Source organism: Neovison vison, chromosome 3 (genome assembly GCF_020171115.1).
Source record: "Neovison vison isolate M4711 chromosome 3, ASM_NN_V1, whole genome shotgun sequence".
NCBI lineage: Eukaryota > Metazoa > Chordata > Mammalia > Carnivora > Mustelidae > Neogale > Neogale vison.
The window spans coordinates 161,324,571-161,343,841 of record NC_058093.1 but is presented as its reverse complement, the minus strand read 5'-3'; the positions used below and the strand labels follow the sequence as shown (position 1 = coordinate 161,343,841).

At 39.7% G+C, this 19,271-nt stretch overlaps 1 protein-coding gene across 2 annotated transcripts in view; it reads left to right on the top strand.

The window, feature by feature from the left end:
* Nucleotides 1–1,076: 1,076 nt before the first annotated feature.
* The window catches only part of DTNA (dystrobrevin alpha), a 355,640-nt gene continuing 337,445 nt past the window's right edge, over nt 1,077–19,271 (top strand). The window contains exon 1 of one of the 2 annotated variants that reach the window (XM_044243173.1): nt 1,077–1,241. The gene's annotated coding sequence lies outside the window, so the exon portion shown is untranslated. Of the gene's footprint in view, nt 1,242–2,279; nt 2,299–19,271 lie in introns of those variants that run through there. The other variant, XM_044243174.1, reaches the window with a different exon arrangement.

Sequence of the window (19,271 nt, the reverse complement as noted above, 5' to 3'; positions counted from 1 at the left end):
ATAGCCTTGCAAACAGCACAACTCTTCACATACACCAGGCACTTAAAAAGAGTTTGAGTGAAGTATAACAAATCACTATGAAACTGGTGACTTAACCCTCAAAAATTGCCTACAGTTGATTCATACTATCTAAGGGTTTTAAACCAGGCAAATGAATAGGATCTCACACAGATACACACACATATAACCAAATACACATACCCCCCATCATTCAAATACACAAGATAAATACAAATAATGAGAAGAAAATTATATAAAGACATATCCACGTAGAAAAATCAATTAATCGATTTGCTAGATAGTTGGTAACTTAAAAATAATCAAGGATATCTTGATTATGTTCAGTAATCTAAGTTTCCAAGAATTGGTAAGAGTGAATAAGGAACCAGTTAGTAGCTGTGCAATTAACATTTATAGTGAGATACTGACTTACGTGTACTTGGGTAAGTCATATTATCTGACTTAGGCTTCATGCTTCTGTATCTGAGGTGACAATACTATTTCCCTTCTCATCCACCTCCTCTGCAAAGATGCTCTGCAAATAAATGAGGTAATGTTTGGGAAATGTTTGCAGCTTGAGAAGGAAACCCACTGCATACCTCTCAGGTGTTATTACTATTCCATAGTCAAGTCTGGCATATTATTTTTATTTTAAATTGAAATTGTACTGCCTGAGTTCTTGGGTTCTGACCAAAATCTGGGTCAACATAAGAAGATGATTATCTTTAATTTTAATTCTGAGGCTCTGTTCGGATCCCTTGCACGTGTGAGGGAAAACTGTAGCAATAAACAAAGCACATAAATCAAGCTTTGAAAGAGAAAAATCTCTATCCAAGGAGGATTTTTTTTTTTTTTTCAATGAAGAGCACGAACACTGTATTTCCCCGGAGGAATATTTCGGTCCAGGAAGGAGGATAGTGCATGCCGTGTGTGTATGCGTGTGTGTGCATGTGTGTGTATGTGTGTGTGCTGTGCGTGCGCGCCCGCGGAGAGAGGGGCGGGGGAGGCGGATGAGGAGGATGAGATCATAGTTTCAGGATCCTCAGGAAACCCTGGTACTGGCAGCAGCCAGCCTCTGCTGTGCCCACATGACCCACAACTCTGGCAGCGGACCCGGCACTTCCAACATTATTAAATAATAAGAAAGCGGCTCCTACTTCATGCCCAAACCTCCCTACAGACCAATGGACACCTTCTAAGAGTTTGGCGAGTCGGTGACTGAGGCGCCCGTCCATTCTAAGGTGTGTGCAAGGCGTTTTCCTCCTTGACAGCTCCGGGATGGGGGAGGGCGCGGGAGTGGAGGGGGTCCGGGCGCCGGGCGGGGAGTGGGCGCGGGCCGGGCCGCCGCGCGGTGCCCCCCGGGCCGCCGGGTGCCGCGGAGCGAGCAGCGAGGCGGGAGATGCACATGACGCGCCGCCCCAGCTGCGCAGGGACCGCAGCCGCCCACGGCGCCGGGGCGCGGGCACAGGCGGCTCCGCTGCCGGAGCAAGGGCAGGCGCCGCGCACCGGCAAAGTCAAGAGTGGAAGCGGGCGGCGAGCGCCGGCTGGGGAAGGGAATCGCCCCAACGCCCACTCGCGGGGTTCCCACCTGTGCGCGGGCGCCGGCCGCCGCCAGCGCCAAGCATGTGCCGGGCGCCGCAGCCAGGACTGCGGCGCGGCGCCCCCCCCGGCGGCGGGCGGCGCCTCGGGCCCGCGGGGCGGCGGTAGCGGCTGCTGCAGGATGGCCGGCCCGGGGGCGCGGGGCCGCGCAGGTAAATCTCGGCCTCCCGCGGCGGCCCGGCGGTGCCGCAGCCCCCGCTGTCGCCGCCGCGCCGCTCCCGGGCTCGGCGATGGCAGCCGGCTCCGTGGCGGCGCGGGTCGAGTTGTTTTTGTTGTCAGTGCTGCGCTCCCGGGCGTCCCCGCGGGCTGAGCCGTTGGGAGGTGGCGTGGCCACCTCCATTAGGGATGGCGCTCACGTGGGGGAGCAGGCTGGGGGCTACTGACCGGCAAGGCGGCGACGGGTCCCTTCCAGCCCGCGGCGTCTGCGCGCGTTGGAATGCACTGCGGTGCCGGGGCGGGTGCTGAGGGGAGTGGGCGGCGGACGTGGGCGCGCGGGGGGCGGGGGGCGGCGAGGGGCCGCAGCCTTTATAGCCTGTTGCCCATTTCGGAGTTCTCGGCTGGACAGAGGGCGGACGGGAGGTTCGTTGTGGTGCCCGGAGTGGGAGGTAGAGTGGCGTCTGTCAAAAGACCAGAGCCAAGGAGAGAGGAGGGATGGCCGGACGGCGGTGCTGGGCTCGGTGGGACCTTTCCCGGGACTCGGTAGGTGGTAAAACTTTACTTGTTGGCAGGCTTGGGGTACGACTTTGAGAAGACAAGTGTGGAACTTGGGGGAGAAATGCCGGAGGTACGCTTGCAGAGAAGCTTACCGCCCTGAGGGTCATTCTTGCTCTAAAAAATGGTCTTTGGAGTTAATATGGACATTCAAGTTTTCCTGTTTTCTGTTAGGATCACTGGGTATTAATGTGTTTGTGTTTCCTTTTCCACCTAACAGTAACCCATATTGTTGAAGTATGAATAGTTACGTTTCATTTACCAAAAATATACGTATTTTGTTTATTCCAAAGGTAGAAACTTTAGAAGAAAACAGCTCTCCGTATGTACCAGGCACAGTGTTGTGTGCCTTCATTCACTCACTTCTTACCGCAACCTGAGGGGTAGTTCTTATTGTCCACCTTTTACAGGTGAGGAAATCCAGACCCAGAGAGCTGAAATAACTTAACTCGAAGTCATACAATTATTAAATGTTAGAGTCCAGTTGGGCTCTCGGCTCGCGTTTTAGCAACTCATGTGTTTATTTATCTATATGACACCCCACTGTGCCTACAGTCTTCTATATTTCATATGTTGGCCACATTTCTCTACCAACATGAACGTCTTAACTATGTGCTAAGGACTGGACATTAAGGTTTTCTAATATTTAATACCCTTTGAGTACTTCTGTTAGAATTAACCAAGTTTCCTACAAACTGAAAAACTGAAGTATTATTTATCAGTGAAGTTAAGATTTTCAGCAGTTAAAATTACCAGCCAAGTAAATTACCACAAAGCAGGTGGCTAAATTGATCTACAGTTTGCTCTTAATTTTAAACTTCCTAAGGTATTAGGCTGGTCTTTCCTCAAAACATGGCCATCATTTTCCTCAGAACACTAGAATCTTTGAGCAAGTTTAATCATCCTTAATCCAGTCATTCTGACTAGAGGTTAAGCAGTTTTAAAAGAATTTTGCAATTCTCTTTAAACTGTCAGTCGTTAAAAGCAGGTTATATTTTGAGGGTGTTTATGTGTCTGTGCCTTTTAGCCAGTTGTAGATGCTTTGTACAAAGTTGTATAGCAATGAAGACTGAAATCAAAATTTCTCATTAGTGCTAAATTGAAATACTTTTAAAATCTCTGCTTGCTTTAAATGAACCACAATGCAAAGAAGGGTCTCAGTGGGGTGAACTCCCAACTTCACAAATTTAGAGAATTACTCTTCATTTGAGCTTATCATAGAACTCTCAGAATATTCATTTAATTGGATGGATGTCTCTCTTAGGTCTTCATCTATTATTTCTTCAAGTAAATTTAATTGCTCCTTCACATAACCAGTTTCACATTATTTTGACATTCATAGATTTCCTTAATTCTTGTCTCTCAGTTTAATTAAATTCTGTATACATATTTCAAACCCACAATTATTCAACACTATCAGTGAGAAGACTAGAATCCAACTGAACTACATGGACACATGTTCTTTGGCTATGACAAAAAAAAGTATCCCATTCTTCAGTGGTTAACCTCTTCTGTACCCCCAAATTATGGCTTCAACTTTATTTTGGGATTCCAGAGAAGTGCTGTGGTCAAAATAGTTACATGTCATCAGACACAGTGTTTTTGTTACTGAAATTGAATTTGAATTTTCCAAGTCTATTTTTAGGAAATGTTGATTGTTTATTGAAAGGCCTATGTTTTATAATACATGGATATGTCCTTTCTATAATACATAGATATGTCAGAACGGTTCCAGTTTTCAGCTTCTGTTGCTTATTTGAGAGAAAGCATTCCCTTGTTACTTTTACTCACCTGGTAGATATGACATGACTTTTTCCTTTCAAGACCCACATCTCTAGTTTTGGGAGAATTGTAATGTCTCTGCTTCTTGAGAGCCCTCTCCGTTTCAGGTGCTGGATGGGGAACTAGGGATCAGTAATGAGCAGAAAGATGAGTGATCCCTGCCAACACAGGGGGTCAGACTTTAATAAAACAATTATGCAAGTAAATGTTTATTTGCAAATTGAGATAAGTTTTCTGAAAGAAAGAATTCTATAAAAATGCATAATAAAGGATTATGTACTAGGTACAGAGGTCAGAACCCTATGCCCAAGCAGTCACATATTTGTGGAGGAATGACATCTGAGAAGGTGTTTACTAAGTCAATTGTCTTCTTAAATGCATTCATACATCTTTTCTGAATTATTTTCTGAGTCAGAGACCTTGGTCTCACTCTGGTTATCGCTACATGTCTCTGTTCATCAGGAGCCATACTGTGTACCTTCATTATTCCCCTAGAGGCACGGGGAGATTTACAAAACTATCAATACCTCTTAAAAAATGTAGAGCATATACTACCCTTATCTAGTTATTAACTTACTTGCAGGAAGTTATTTAAGTTTAGTGAAATATAATCATTGTCTTTCTTTGCCTTAACAACTTCTTTTGAATTTTAAAAAAGTAGTTGTGTGTGTGTGTGTGTGTGTTGTTAAAGTGGCAGTATGTCTCAAAATAGAAATGCAATTGATTTATCATGCAGTCCCTCAGATTCTCTAAAGTGTCCAAGGGAAGAGAAGAGGCCCCAGAGTAAGGGAGGTCATATTAAGTGATGGATATGCTGGGAACATATGTATTAATGATTTAAAGCAAGCACAGTAACTAAATTTATTGAATAGTTACTGTGTGCTGGGTATTCTGTGGGCTATAGATAAATTAACTTATGTATTCTTCATGATAGCCTAGAGGTCTGCATGCATTACCCATGTCCCCATTCTATAGGACAGGAACTGAAGCATGAAGAGAGCAATAATCATGACCACTGACACATAGGTAGAGATAAACCCTAAATTCAAGTATTCTGATATTGTAGTCCACACTGTTAACTGTGGATGTGTGTAGTACCTAGTTCATAATTTTACTAATGCATTAAATTCCCCTCATCATTGAAAATAGAAACACTCCTAATTTGATCCTTTGGTTACTTTTCTCTTAATAAAAGTCAGTGGAAAAAAAAATAGAACTTCCTTTGGCAATGCTTTTTGTCCCATATTTTACAGGCAAAATACACATAAAGCAAGAAGAAATACATAAATTCCTAGACAGACTGGAGACCACTAAATTATAAGAAATTTCTCATGATATGTTATATATTTTTAAATTAAAATAGTCATTTGAGCAGCATTTGAAACTATTGAAATTTTTAGCATCAAGGAAATGTACTTCAGCATTCCAAATAGGGAAATACCTTTAACAGCTTGAAATTCTGTGACCATTAATAAACTTAAGAATTTTATATTTTTATTTTTTTTAATTTTATTTGATAGAGATCACAAGTAGGCAGAGAGGCAGGCAGGGGCGGGGCAGAGAGCCTGACTAGGTGGGTTCAAACCCTGAGATCATGACCCGAGCCAAAGGCAGAGGCTTAACCCACTGAGCATCCCAGGCATCCCAAACTTAAGCATTTTAAGTCACCTGTTTCACCTAGTGCCAATGTCCAGAGTACGTACTGCAAAGAGGATATAAAGTATGACATAAAAACACCTGTTGAATTGTCTTGGTAAAATTTAAGACCCAGTTAAGATTTACATTAGGATCTTCTGACATGGCTCATAGTAAATGTTATGATTAAAAACTTAATAGTTTTGAATACTATCCAAATAATGCTAATCTAAGACACATGGGGTATATTATTAGCAAAGTGAAGTACTAACTGGTTAAGCGTACTAATGCACATAAAGATCTTTGCACAGTGTCTGAAAATGTTAGCCAGTGTTATTTCTCCCTGAAAATGATGGGTAATATGCAGCTGATATGATTAATGTTAGTAGCAACCATGAATCACAATTCATACGTAGAGTACACATACAAGTACGTGACTCGTTTCTTTGAAATTGTCCAAAATGCTTAAGGCAGTGCATACATTTCTCTGTTTGCTCAGTTTCATCCAAAAGCTTGATTTCATGGAATAATTAGTAAACTGTTGCTCTAATTTATATCAAAAGGAAGAGCTGCAAGACTTGATCTGACTTTGTGTGTGTGTGTGTGTGTGTGTGTGTGTGTGTTTGGTGTTATCAGAGTGGAGGATGACATCATCTATACCAATGAACAATTCATTAACTGGAGTTTACAATTGGACATCATAGTATAGTGTCCTATGGCAGAGAGTTTTGTATGCTTGATGTAAATATAAAATATATTAACTAGTTATGATTGCTTAGGTTATGCAGTCATAACAAACAACTTTAAAATCTCAGAGACTGAAAAGAACAAAGGTTTATTTCTTGCTAATGCTGTGTGCCCATGTTCATCAATAAAAGACTCTTTCTACATTCCTCTCTTAGAGTTCCTGCTAATAAAGCCCCTGTCATCCAAACATCCCCATCTCTCATCAGGCACATGGGAACATGGGTGAATCACCCACAAGTTTTTAAAGGCTTCTACCAGGAAGCAACACTTACCATTTTTGCTCATATTTCATTGACCAAAGCAAATTATATAGCCATTCCTAACCGGAAGATGGACGAGCAGAGTAATCCGATCTTATGCCCGGATGGAAGAACAGTGCGATAGTAGGGAACACATTAATGATTACCATATAAAATTAGCCAGTTTCCTTCAATAGTTTTATCACTTAAAATGACTTATGATATAATGTAAAGTAGAATCAACAATGACTATGCTTTAGAACTTCAGCACAGGAAGGTAATTCCTACATAAAATCACCAGCAAAGAAAGTAGAGACCAAACTTGTGAAATGGAAAGGGGTATCCCCCTTTTTCATTACAGGTTCATTTAGTCAAGGAGTAATCCTAAAGTTATGGTTTATTTTAGATGAATGTATGATATAGTGTCTTTGACAGTAAGCACAAGCCGAGGACAGTGCCAATGCCTGCAAACAGCCCCCAAGCTGTGTTTTCAGAGCACATTTGACAGTATAAACATGGTAGGGAAAGGAAAGCAGCTGTGTATCGTCTTCATCACCTGCATCAACACGAACTAAAGTAATGTATATACTATTCTGTATTATTGTAAAAAGCCATACATATAAATATATAAATAACATTGTATGTTTATTTAAATTGCCAAACATAATTTGAAAAGTTAGAATATATCCAATCCCTATTTTTTAATTAAACCTTGTATTTTGAAATAATTGGAGATTCACATGCCATTGTAAGAAATAATACAGAGAGATCCCATGGTCACTTTTATCCAGTTTCCCCCAACACAAACAAGTGTTAAAAAATGGCCAAAAGACCTAAAAAGACATTTCACCAGGAAAGATACATAAATGGCAGATATGTACGTGAAGGGATGTTCACATCATTAGCCCTTAAGGAATGCAAATTAAAATCATGGTGAGATATTATACACATCTATCAGACTATTCACTGCAAGTATATAGGAATTTACTGATTTTTGTATTTTTTATTGTATCCTGAGAACTTGCTGAACTTATTAGCTCTAAATGTGTTTTATAATTTCTTCAAATGGTCTATGTAGACCATCACATCATCTAAAAGTAAGGACATTTTCTTTCTTTCTATATGATTAACCTGTATGCCTTTTCTTTTCTTGCCTTATTGCACTGTTAGAAGTTCCAATATCATGTTAAGTAGAGGGCTGAGAATGAACGTTCTTACATTGTTGCTGATCTTCCAGGGAAAGCATTTAGTCTTTCATCATATGTATACATCATATCAGCAGTAATTTTTTTTGTAACTGTTCTTTTTGGAATTGAAAAATTTCACCTCCATTTCAGTTTTTTTCTGACTGTGTTTATCATGAATAGGTATTAATTTTTGTCAAATGCTCTTTTCCCCACCAAATGATATGATCATTTGATTTTCCTTTAGTGTGTTGCAATAGTATAGTATGTTGATTTTTGACTATTGAACCAGCTTTGCATCCCTGCAGTAAATCCCATTTAGCCATTGTGTAAAATTTTTTGTATAATCTATTTGCCAATATTTTGTTAAAGATTTTTACATCTATATCCATAAGAGATATTGGTCTATAGTTTTTTTTTTGGTGCTGTCTTCATTATTAATATTAGAGTAATACTAGCTTCATAAAATGAGTTACAATGTCTTCCCTCTTCTGTTGTCTGAAAGAGATAGTGTAGAATTGGTATTAATTCTTCCTTAAATATTTGGAGAATTTGTCAGTGAAACCATTTGGTCTGGGATATTCTTTATATATATACACACACATATATGTGTGTGTATAAATATATGCACATATATACACATAAATAATATATATACACATATATATTAATTATGAACTCAATTTCTTTAATACTTACATTGGTTTGCTTGGGCTGCCATAACAGAATACCACAGACTGGGGGCTTAAACAACAGAAATGTATATTTTCATGGTTCCAGGGGCTGGTAGTCCAAGATCCAGGTATCAGCAGTTTTGTTTTCTTCTCAGGCCTCTTCCTTGTCTTGCAGATGGCTGCCCTCTTGCTGTGTCCTGACATGGTCTGTCCTCTGTGTGTGCTTTCATGGTGTCTCCCTGTGTGTCTGAATTTACCCATTTTATAAAGACACTGGTCAGGCTTGATTAGGACCTGTCCTAATTGTCACACTTTAACTTAATCATCATTTTAAAGGCCCTATCTCTAAACATGATCATATTGGGTATTGTGGTTAAGGCTTCAACATATAAATTCTGGGAAGACACCATGCAGCCCACAACAATATTTTATATGCTATTCAAATGATCTGTTTCATATTATGTGAGTTGTGATAATTTATTTAAGTTTATTGAGGAATTGGTTCATTTCCTCCAAGTTGTCCAATCCATTTGTGGAGCATTGCTCATATTTATTTTTGTTCTTTTGATGTCTGCAGTATCTCTAGTGATATCCTGTGCTTCATTCTTGATGTTGGTAATTTGTGTCTTCTCTCTTCTGTCAGTTTGATGAAGGTTTATCAATTTTATTGATCATTAAAAGACTATATTGTTTCACTTATTTTTCTTTATTGTTTTTCTGTTCTCCATTTCATTGATTTCTGCTTTTATAATTATTATTTTCTCCATTCTGTTGGCTTTTGGATTATTTTTCTCATCTTTTTCTATATTATTGAGTAGGTATTTAGATTACTGGTTTTAGGTTTTTCTTCTTTCCTAATGTATGCATTTAGTGCTATGCATTTCCCTTTTGGCACTGCCATAGTTCTGTTGCACATTTTGGTAAGTTGTATTTGCATCCAGTCCAAGTACTTTTCAAAATTTCTCTTGAGATTTCCTCTTTGACCCCTGGGTTACTTAGAGTGTGGTGTTTAGTTTCAGATATTTGGAGATTTTTGTTGTTGTTCTTGTTGTTGTTGTATCTCTGTGTTTTTGGTCAGAGAAACTTATTTCCTGTACTGTCTTTCTTTATTTTGGTCTGAGAATACACTCTGTGTCATTCTGATTCATTTAAATATGTTGAAGTTGATATTATGGCCTGAAATGATGTTTATCTTGGTATATTTTCCATGAGCACATGAAAAGCCTGTGTATTTAGCTGTTTTGGGGTAGAATGTTCTGTATATGCCTACTTAGATCCTGGTGGTTGATACTGCTGACAAGTTTTTATATATCTTTGCTAATTTTCTGCATAGCTGTCCTGTTGATTGTTGAAAGAATGTGTGAGGTCTCCAACTGTTATTGTGGATTAGTCCACTTCTTTCATTTCTATCAATTTGACTTTACATATTTTGCAGCTCTGTTGTTTGGTATATTTATATTTAAGACTGATTTGTCTTCTTGGTGTATTGATTCTTTTATCATTACATAATATCCCTCTCTATATCTGGTAATTTTATTTGCTTATAGTCTATTGTATTTGATATTAAAAGATACTCCTTTGTTTCTTTGATTGATGTTTGCATATCTTTTTTCCTATCTTTTTACTTTCAATCTGCCTATATCATCATTTTTGATTTGAATTCCTTGTACATATAATGTAGTTGGGTCATATATTTTAATACACCCTGCCAATATCTTTTAATTGATGTATTCAGACCATTTACATTTACTATAATTATTGATATGTTAGGCTTATTTTTGTCATTATATTTTTTGGTTTCTCTCTCTCTCTCTCTCTTTTTTTTTAAAGGTTTTTTTTATTTATTTGACAGACAGAGATCACAAGCAGGCAGAGAGGCAGACAGAGAGAGAGGGAGAAGCAGGCTCCCCACTGAGCAGAGAGCCTGATGCGGGGCTTGATCCCAGGATCCTGGGATCATGACCTGAGCCGAAGGCAGAGGCTTTAACCCACTGAGCCACCCAGGCACCCTTCTCTCTCTCTTTTTAACTTCCTCTGAGGTTTTTTTCCTTGCCTTTCTGTCAGTTACCTGAGCTTTTATAGAATTCCATTTTTTATTTGTATATAGGGTTTTTAAGTGTATCTCTTTATAGATCTTTTAATGATTGCTACAATTAATCATTTAAATCAATCTATTACATCATGCACACACACACAGAATTTTTCACTGTCTACTGCTATTGTCATTTTATCAATTCTAGTGAGCCATAGAAACTACTTCTTGTTACATCCTTTCTTTCTCTGCCATTTATAGTTGTCAAATAGTCCACACAGTGTTAACATTTTTGCTTCAACGGTCAAATATAATTTAGAAAGCTCAAGAGGAACAAAAAAGTCCATATTTATCCATATTTTTTCTCTCTTGATGTTCTAACATACCTTCTTTTCTTCCTTCCTTTTTGTTTTGAAAAGTTCCTTAACCATTCTTTTAGAGCAGACCAGTCTCCTGGTGACAGAATATTTTTGTTTTTCTTCACCTAAGAATGTCTTTATTTCCCCTTCATTCTTGAAGGATATTTTAACTCAATATGGGATGCTAGGTTGATAATTCTTTTCTTTCAGCATTTGAAAAATGTACCACTTTCTATGGCCTTCATGGTTTCTGTTGAGACATCTGTGATTCATCTTGGTTTTCTCTTATATGAAGTGTTCATTTCTCACTTTTTCTTTTCAAGACCCTTTTTTATCTTTAGTTTTCATAAATTTGATCATGTTGTGTATTGGCACAGATTTCTTTGGGTTTATTCTGTTTGACTTTTCAGATTTATTTAGCTTCTTGAATCTGTAGATTTATGTCTTTTGTCAAACTTGGGAAGCTTTCAGGCATTATTTCTTTGAGTACTTTTTCAGCTCTGTCAATTTTCTCCTCTCCTTCCAGGTACCCAAGACACGAATGTTAGATCTTTTGTTATAGTACTATACTGTATTTGTATCCTATGGCTGCTATAACAAATTTCCATAAACTTGTTTTAAAACACACATTTATTCTTTTACAATTTTGGAGGCCAAAAGCCAGATACCAGTTCCATTGGGTTAGTCAAGGTGTGGCAGGGCTGGTTTCTTCTGAAGGTTCCATGGGACAATTCATTTCCTTGCCTTTTCTAACTACTGGAGGCTATGTATTCTTTGACTCACAATTTCTCCAATCTAATCTCTTGCTTCTATAATCAAATCTCCTACTTTCTTTGCTGTAGTCAAATCTCCCTTGACTCTCTCTTTTAAGAACACTGTGATTACATTTAGGGTCCATCTGGAAAGTCCATTATATTCTCCACATCTCAAGCTCTTTAATTTAATCCCACCTACAAAATCCTTTTTGCTTCACAAGCTTCCAGGAATTAGGATCAGACTGAATATCTTTCAGAGCCATTATTCAACCTACTTTACACACAGAGTCTCCCCTTGGTGTGATGAATGATTTTCAGTTGAAATCTGTTCATATTCTTATTATGTTAAGAGACTCTGGACTTATTTAAACATCCTGTTTTAGTTGTCTTCCACAAATATCACCCCAGTGGGCAAAATGGGGATGGTGCCACCCCATCCTTGCCAGGTGGGGGAAGAAGTGCAGGTTCCTCACTTGGTCTCCCTTGTCACCTAAGGGGGCTCCACATTACTGTGGGGATTGTGAATTCAAGTTACCCAGTAGATCTTTACTGATACCTCTCTGGTTGGGAATGGTAGAAGTGCCTCTTTTATGTTCCCTATGTGGAATCCATAGACAACATGGGGACAAGAAGGTGGTCTGATTACTCCTGGGCCATGATGACAGTCCTGACTCTCCACTAGGCCTCCCATAACATCACTCAATGGAGATGGGGAGGAGAGACTTGGTATTGCTAGGTGAAGGTAAAAGTTCAGCTTTCCCACAGTCTCCACTGACAACCCGGTAAGGGTGGAAGGTGGGGAGTCTCCTTACCACCTGCTGGGAATGAAAGTCCCAGGTCCCTACTTAACCTTCTGTCTATTCCATTGGTGGGGATGAGGAAATATGGGGCTTCTTTACAGCCTGGTGAATGTGGAGGTCTATGCTCCCCACTTAGCCTCTGTTGGCATGGTTGTGGTAGGGGTACATTAGTTTCTCTTAAGTAGTTGGAATAAAGCCATTATTGTCTAAAGATTTTTTCATTTATTGTGTTGTTCCTTTCCTAGTCCTTTAGCTAAGTAAAGCATGATTTTGTGCCCCCCCCTTTTTTTAAAATCTAAGTCTGTCGGGATTTTAGTTTCTTTAGTTACATATTTGGGATACATGAACCAATACAGAAGCCCAAGGAAGTCATCATTGGGGTGACTGAGGGCCCTGAGGCTCCCAGATGGTTTACCTTTTCTCCAACTTTCAGAGTCTTGGCATACTTATTTTATTTATAATGTTAAGAGTTTAATTTTACTTAGTGAAAGGGATAGGGAAAACTACTTCTACTCCATCTTCACAAAAATCTAATTTACATTTTTTATGCAGGTGTAAAATGAAAAATATCACTCAACATTTATTTTCAGAGGATGATGGGGATTAACTGCTGCTCTGTGTCTGAATAATAAGTGCTTGATGAAGGATACTTGGACAATGATGCAGACAGGAACACATTCCGTCAGTGCTAAGGTTCAGGGACCATGTGAAGGTACTTTTACTCCTTCAAATCAGTGCTTTTTCCTCTCCTAAGAGACCATTGCTGCAGGCTATAGCAAAGTTGGAAACTTCTACCATTTTCATTCACAGTCTTCTGTGGCAGATTTCTGAAACATCAACATCCCAGCCCCTACTGTATTCTCTCTAAATGTTCTTTATTTCCAGGAACATTATCCATCTGAAACAGTTCTGAACCAAAAAGTGTGTGGGAAAATGTTGCTAAGCTAAGAAGGAAATAGTGAACACAAAATCTGTGTTTAAATTCTGGGGAGCACCTACCAGCAAGCATTCATGTTAATTTATTTTGGTGTAAAATTATACATTAAAAACAAATGTATTGGCTTTGTCAAGTTGTTTGATCGCTGCTCAGTAGATTAAGTACAAGAGATGGGGATTAGAATTTTCTTCTTGAAACCAATGTTCTGAGGAATAACAGTTGACAGGGAGGCAATCACAAAGAACAATAGTCCAGGGAGACTCTTCCAAAAGACCAATCAAGTTATTAAGGCTGTAGTTAACCCTGAAGTTCTCACTGTACTACAGTGATGTTCCTTCAGGTGTAGGCTTCAGACGGGTAGCGTCAGCACAGTCTTGGAAGTGTCTGTGAATACAAATTTCTAAGAAACTCTGGGGATGGAGCCCACCAATCTCTTGTAACAAATGCTGCAGGTTCTTCTGATGCACGGGAAGCTAGAAGCCACTAACTAAGGTAACCACTGACAGTACACTAAATTTCTGCTTTTCATGATTCTCAACTCACCCGTTTAGGTTTTGGAAAATTTATTTATCATGTTTAACATTTTGTGTGTTTTAATCATAAGTATTTTAAAAATAAATACAGCAAAGAAATTTAAAATGCATTACCCAAAGTAGTCTCTTTAGTTACCTGTGCCTTAATGATTCCCACAGTTGTTTTGTATCCTTGACCCAAATCGTCATAACTGCTCCAAGTCTCATCTTTTTGGTCAAAACCATAAATTAAGCCATGCCTACACTTCCTTGCCTTTGTTCCTCATTGCTGCCAAGTCATACATTAATGGATTTTCTTGGCAGTTTTTATGATCTTTTCTAGAGCTGACACAAATCATGAAGATATTTGGAGGCAAGGGTGGGGGCTGCATCATTTGAAGAAGATGCATTTTAGGAGATCTTGTCACACATTATTGTTAGAGACAGATGCATATGCAGATGTCCAGACTCATCATTGTCATTACCACATCAGCTCTACCATGGGGGATTCACTGTCTACTGCAGCCTGGCATTTTTCTCTGGGGTCACATGAGATTACAGAAAATTTTGGCTCCGGGGCCATCCTGAGGAAAGAGAAGCTGCGTTTTGATTAGAGAGTCTATAATTGGGGCACAGTTACAAACCACAAGATGGGGTAAGACAAAGTCAGTAAGAAGCAAAAGGTTAGAAGTTAAAAAAAAAAAAATCTCGTGATGTAATACACTCTAGATAGATGCAGATTGGAGAGATAATCTGTGACTTCTAGTCTTAACGATGGTGCCGTTTTATTTTAAGGACAGTATTAGATCATTCTGTTCTTTCAATCAGCAATTCACCAAACACAGAGCATAAATTAGAACATAGATTATATGACCATAGATAAAGAACATAGATTTGAGTTCACAGATTTGAGTTTACTTAGTATCCACTACTTTGGGTTGCCAATCTTTTTGGGTTTTGATCAGTTACTACGTTTTATTATGTGTCATTTTTAAGGTGAATTTTTTAACTTCTAGAAATAATAAAGTTCAATTCTATAATACCTTTACTCTGTATCTCTTTTTAAAGGTGTCCTTGTTCTTGAGGAAACTAGGGGAAATGGCTCACAAACAATTCTGTTTTTGTTTTAAAATGAGACACGTTCTTGGTTCAGAAAATATTATTCTCTTGTCCTTTTAGAAGCCCGACTCCCAGTTGTATTGTGTTTTCCATCCCTTCTGTTCCCCTTGTGCATTCAATCTGATTATATTTCTCATTTATTCACGTAACTTGGGTGTTTAAATGGTTGCATCTCTGCAATGTTTTAGGGATAAGACTTTTCCAAACCTTCATTATGTGGAAGTGTTTGTTAAATAACACCATGTGGACAGGTTGGAGGAACCATTCCTTTATTTTTAAATGATGAGGCAGATGTTTGCTCTCATACACTTCTCTCATACAATAATGGCCCCCCGCCCTGGTGATACCAGTCAAATGCCTTCTTTCTGGAAGGAACCACTTGGCTGGCTTTTTTAAAAATGTGGTAATTAAATCATCACCAAAATTCTTAGGCAAGGCTTAAATATGGAGAAAAACAGTTCTTGCAGAATAAACGGGGGCAAGGAAGGGGGGATTCAGAAAGGTAAGAAGTATGCATCCTGTCCTGTGTGGGCGGGCATCCAGATTTTCCCCTACAGTGTTAGCTTCTATTTATAAACACAAAATGTGTCAGGTGATTTTTTTTTTTCTATATGCAGATAAATTCTGCCTCTTCCTTTTAACCTAGACACCGTAAAAGTCATATTTACCATTAAAATATATATAAAATACTTCCTGTATTATAATGCTTAAACCCCCTTTTTCATGGGCACCTGAGTGGCTCAGGCAGCTAACCCCCCTTTTTTATTAGTTTGTGGGTTTTTTCTCTATGTTCTTTATTGGTTCAAGAATGTTTTTTCTCTTGTGCCTTATTTTCTGGGAGCATGTGACATAACAGCTGTAAATTAAAAGTTCTTTAAATATCTCTCATACTTTAGATATGAAGTTGAAGAGTTGCTCCATATTCATACAGTTTGAATCTTTGTATTAGACAAGGAAGAAAAAACAACAAAGTGAACCCAAAGCAAGTTGATATTCTATATCAGCAATCTACAGTGGGCTGGTTCTCAAGGCAAATAATCCGACTTCACCGCCACAGTAGTTGAAGGGAAAGCAATAGCCCTGTGATTTCATGTGAGTGAGCCCTTGGGAGGGTGCTTGCTCTGGGTTTTAGGGTTGAGGTTGGTGGTTATTGTGGGGAGAGAGTGACAGATTCTAGGACTTCACCTCTTTGTTAGCCATAATCCTGCCTGGCTGTGAACAGAGGGTGACCTATGCCAGCTGTCTTTGTTTCTCCCATCACTTTATTCTCTTCATCTCCTTTGTTCTGTGTTTGTTTGTTTGTGTTTTTTAAAGATTTATTTATTTAATAGACTTAGGGTGCCTGGGTGGCTCAGTCATTAAGCATCTGCCCTGGGCTCAGGTCATGATCCCAGAGTCCTGGAATCAAGCCCTGCCTTGGGTTCCCTGCTCAGTGGGAAGTCTTCTTCTCCCCTGCTTCTCCTTCTCCCACTCCCCCTGCTTGTATTCCCTTTCTTGCTGTCTCTCTGTCAAAGAAATAAATCAAATCTAAAAAAAAGAAAAAAAGAAAAAAACAATTTGGGCGCCTGGGTGGCTCAGTGGGTTAAAGCCTCTGCCTTCGGCTCAGGTCATGATTCCAGGGTCCTGGAATCGGGCTCTCTGCTCAGTGGTGAGCCTACTTCCCTTCCTCTCTCTCTGCCTGCCTCTCTGCCTACTTGTCATCTCTGTCTGTCAAATAAATAAATAAAATCTTTTTATAAAATGCTTTTAAAAAAATACCAATTTATTTATTTATTTGAGAGAGACAGCGCATGCAGAAAAGTGGGAGGGACAGAGGGAGAGGGAGAGAGAATTTCAAGCTGACTCTGTGCTGAGAGCTGAGACAGACATAAGGCTCGATCTCACGACCCTGAGATCAGTACCTGAGCTGAAACCAAGAGTCGGAAGCTCAACTGACTGTGCTACCCAGGTGCCCCTGTTTGTGTTGTTTTGTTGTTTTTCTCTTGCCTCTCTCCTTTCCATATCCCCAGCCAGCATCAAGCGGAGTCCAATGGTCACACAAGGAGAATCATTGCTGGAACTATAAACTTAAAGACATGCTAGTCCTTGACCTTCGCTTCTCCAGACTCTCACCAAGCCTATGACAAGACTACATCTTCTAGTTTTCCCTCTCTGTTCCACCAGTCATTCCACATTATTCATCACTTCCTTGGATTCAGTATTTTATGTTAGTTTGTAGGAGAACCAGCCCTGGTCATAGTTGGTACTAACTATAACTTCTATTTGTCCCTTTGTGTCAATGTGTTATGAAACTGGCTGTTCATTTTTTTTTTTGAAGTGTTTCTCTAAATCTGTTTCAAGGCCACCTGCATTAGAATCTTCCAGGGTGTTTGTTAAAAGAATATGTATCAGAACTGCATCATAGACCCACAGTTCTTGCAGAATAAACGAGAGGGACAGAGGGAGATGCAGAGAGAAAAGCAGACTCCTCACTGAGCGGGGAGCCCAGTGCATCATGGGACTCAATCCCAGGACCCCGAGATCACGACCTGAGCAGAAGGCAGACACTTAACCCACTGAGCCACCCAAGCACCCATAGGGTAGCTTTTAAAAAATCAGAATGCATGGATACCAGGTGCAGTTTCGTAATTTGAACAGTCTGTTGTGATTCTAGCATGTAGCCCATGTGAACAACTGGAAAATGAGCTGTAGAAATCGGATGGGTGGGAAGGAGGTTGGTTTGACAAAGAAGCCTTACTTTAATGCATTCATCAAAGTCTAGGGTTTGCACCTCATTTGTAAATTCAGAAAGTGGATCTTTCTCTCAAGGGCATAGTCACATTAACCAAGCTTATAGAGACCGAGCTATAAATAGGGGTGCCATTTTTAGAATTATCACTGTCACTAGGACCTGCATGACCAGGGAAATCTTGTACTCCAGACAAGAAAGAGGGAAGAGGGCACCTGGGTGGCTCAGTGGGTAAAGCCGCTGCCTTCGGCTCAGGTCATGATCTCAGGGTCCTGGGATCGAGTCCCACATCGGGCTCTGTGCTCAGCAGGGAGCCTGCTTCCCTTCCTCTCTCTCTGCCTGCCTCTCTGCCTACTTGTGATCTCTCTCTCTCTCAATCTGTCAAATAAATAAATAAATAAATCTTTAAGAAAGAGGGAAGAAAAATTATCATCAGAAGTTTACTCCTTGGTAAGGAGGTCCTGTCAGACCAAGGAAAATTAGTTGAATAAAAGTGGTGAAAATACTAAAAAAAATGTTATGTGTCAGAAAACCTCCTAAATAGTTCACATTTGTGATTTCATGTGAATGCTCTCAATAGCCCTTTCGGTGGTATTATTAGATCTCTGTTCTAGATGAGAAAGACTGGGGGAAAGACACTATGCAACTTGTTCAATAGCGCAGAGCTACCAAGTGTGAGAGCTAAAATTCCTAGGCTCTGTGACTAAGTTATGTGAAAAAGAAGGAAAAGGCCAGATACCTCTCGAGTTGCTTAGCCTTTGCCATCTCTGTAGGTGATCAAGTGGGGTAGAATGGCTTCCAGTTGGTGGAGAAGAAAGGGACCTGCGAACCACTTTTGTACAGATAGAATGCTTTCAAGTCATGAATAATTAGACAAGCAGCGCCTAGGAGTAATGTCTTTGTCAGACCTTGTGGTTTCCTTTAACTGACCTCTCTATAGTTGTGATTAAGTGACAGATCTGCATAATCAGGTTCTACTCTCAAATTGCCTTTTTAAAAAGATGCATCACAGCCATATAGAAATAGCTAGCCATAAATATTAATAAGTAGTAATATAGGTGTGTTTAAATATAGTAGAGAAGTTTGCATATATCAGCCTCGTGGGTGTCCCCAAGTCCTGAGGTAACCTTGTCTCAGAAAATATGAGTGAAATTGGCTAGAACTTCCACCAGCTCCAACTCAAGCATACTTCCTCTTCTTCTGGGAGATTTTCATGGAGCTTACAGTTCCCCTGTGTCTCTATTCTGAGTATCTGCATCTGTTGAATTCCCAGCCACCACTCGGGCTTGTCTCCTAAAACAATGCCAGTTTGCACAGGGGGTTGCCCTGCAATATGCCGCCCTTGATCCTTTACTCCCCAGAATATCCCTGGCTCTAGGCTATGTGTTTAGCAGATTTTGTTGTAGGACTCAGACAATAGAGTTGAGTAGTGGGACAGAAATAGTGGATACCCCTTGA